The sequence below is a fragment of the Zingiber officinale genome, chromosome 1A, assembly GCF_018446385.1.
Source record: "Zingiber officinale cultivar Zhangliang chromosome 1A, Zo_v1.1, whole genome shotgun sequence".
Lineage (NCBI taxonomy): Eukaryota > Viridiplantae > Streptophyta > Magnoliopsida > Zingiberales > Zingiberaceae > Zingiber > Zingiber officinale.
This window is the reverse complement of record NC_055987.1, coordinates 174,426,068-174,429,077: the sequence shown is the minus strand read 5'-3', so window position 1 is coordinate 174,429,077 and position 3,010 is coordinate 174,426,068.

Below are 3,010 nucleotides of genomic sequence, written 5' to 3'. Positions count from 1 at the left end.
CCTCCAGAATGGGTTGCTCCAGAACGTACAGTTTACGTTCCTGAGTGAGAATTATTCTCAAGTTCCTGTACCAGTCCAGGAAGTTTGCTCCGTTGAGCTTGTCTTTCTCGAGGACAGATCGCAGGGAGACGGTGTTCGTATTCGACGTCATGGTAATCTACAACAGAAATAAATATCATATTATTAATCATTTAATTAGGCCTTTAACTAAATGGTGTTCCCACTAAATTCTATAATTCATGTGGGACAAGATCCACATCATACTAACCCTTGAGTTAGCTTTGGCTAATACGCCCAAGACTTAGTATGATCGGTAGGTAACGATTTACCAATTACATCTCTATGCAACTCTTGTTTATAGGATCATTATCCGCAGTTATATTAAAACTTGAGTTAGCTTTGGCTAATACGCCCAAGAATTAATATAAATGTGATTTATGTCCTATCTACCAACAATTGGATAATGCCTATAGTTAAACTCGATCCAATTGAGTTAACTAGTTACTCAATCTAATTGAGTTAACTAGTTACTCAATCTAATTGAGTTGTACTCACCATTCGTTGATAGGCGGGACCAAGATTGTCCCTCCGTACCCTACCAAGATAGTATGTGTTGCTCTGCTTTGGCAGATTCAACAACAACATGTGATCGAGATAGTGGTAGGTATCACGGCATGATAGGCATTACGAGTTGTCGCGATTTAGATCTAATCTAAACGATGATGCGTATCATAAACTCGATAGATCTAATCTAATCGAAGGGTGCATCATGTGCACGACTTAGATCTAATCTAATCGTTAGGCACTAATTAATTACTTAATTAACTAGCATGCATCACATACACACAAAAGCAATTAATTAAATAATTTTGTGATTATGTCATAGCCCTACTACGATCTTCTCAAGCTAATGAGAAGATCGGATGGTCAACCTAAGGTCAACAGCTTCTCAAGCACCTTCCTTTTGACCACCTTGTGTTGCTCGCGCCTTCCTCGTAACTCCGTCTTGAGTGGACCTTCCACCGCTTCAAAATTTACATTACATTTTGAAACTCGAGTTACATTCGAGTCTAAATCTAATTTACAACCAGAATATAAATAGGGAGGCACGACGCGCAGGTCGTGTATCAAATACAGCACATACAAACACATGACGGCACGCAGGCCGTATTATAAATTACAACACAAATTGTCCAATCGAATTAGGTCTTTGGGCCATGACTATCACAAAAATAATATATAATTCGAAATTATATATTTCTATAATTTTCTGTAATTTTTCCTATAATTTTTATAATTTTTACGAGTACAATTTCCCGGCGGTTCCGTTTAGCGGTTTTCGGGTGCAATCGCGGAACGAATCCCCTTACGGGGCCAAGGGCAGCGCCCCTACCCGCAATCTAACCATCGCGAGGGTTCCTTTGTGATCTAACAGTGCCTTAGCCCGCTGTCCCAAAAAGTTTTGGGGCGAAACTTGGCCGTTTTGGAAAAAACTTCTCGGTAGTCGAAGCCTACAAGTGTAGAAACACTTGTGCTTCGCTTCTACGAGAAAAATACTCATAAAAACCATTAAAAACTTAAAATTACAGAAATTCACAGAATGTTTATTTTTCATAAAAACCAAAATAAACTCGTACAAGTCTTTGCACGTGGCTCTGATACCACTGTTGGATTTTTCGGGCCGCGAAAACTGTTTTTTCGCGTCGCGGAAACCCCAAAACTCCCTAGCCAACGGATCCGTGCGAAGAGTATAAAACAAAATTTTACATGTACGAGTTTACTAACTAGATCTACTCTTAGATCTATATGTTTAGAAAATTACCCTTGATGCGTGCCCTTTTCGAATCTCACTCGTCCAAGGAAGTGCCGGATCTCAAGATTGTCAACGTAGACAATCCTCTAGAAGTATCCACATGAACAAGATGTGTTCTCTAACACACAAGGATGGAGAAGAGAACACCACAAGTGTGCTAGCACTTCTTGATGCTCTCGGATGGGATTGGAAGAAGAAGAAAGGAAAAGAAGAGAACACACTCCTCTAAAAAATCTCTATGTGACTTTCACTAACCTTTCTTCTTGGATTAGACTCACTCTCCTTTCTTCTCCCTTGCTTGAAACCCACGACCAAGAGAAGAGAAGGAGCAAAAAGAGAGCTTGAGGAAGAACATGATGTGAATGTGAGTGAATGAAAAATTCATTCTCATTCAAAACTAAAAAGGTAACCCCCTGTTCGCTCTCCGCAAGTGTACGAAAATGTCGCAAGTAATATAAAAGATTATCGTATCCACAGGGACTGGAATAAGCACTAGAAATGTCTCAATGCGAATTAGCTAAACAACTATCCAATCGTTTCAAAAGCAAAGTAAAGGTAAACAAATCTAATCTTAAAGATCAACAAACAAGAATTTAGTGTTTTGGGTTATGATAAAGGGAGATTCTAGGAGTTTCGGTTTCTTTGTAGGATTTTTCGAATGTAAATGGTTCACCAATTCTTATCCCTCAATTGCCTAACATGTAGAAAGTTGTCGGTTCTCTCTTGCAATAGACAACCGGCTAAGGACTGAGAAATGTATCTAAATAGGATTAATTAGACATGAACCTATGTTGTCCTTACACAGAAGTGCACCTATTATTATGCCTTCCTCGGATATCAACGTAGAAGCCCACGACTTATTAATCTATCAAGATACAAGAAACTAATCACAAAATCCATCCTACTCTCTTGAATATTCCTATTTCCTCTTCAAGATTATCTCTCAAACGTCCTTACACGGGCTTGCACCTGTCACGTGGATCCCTCGGATGATCGAGTGAGAGTTTATCTTTACAAAGTCCATAAGAAATCCAAACAATTAATCAAGAATGAGAATTAAGCACGAATCACCATTAATCATTCAAGATCTAATCGATACAAGCAAGATAATGTCATTGAAACAAGAAAATGGCAAATCCATAAGAGATTACATCAATCCATCATACAAATACTCCCTTCATCCTAGAATACAAGATC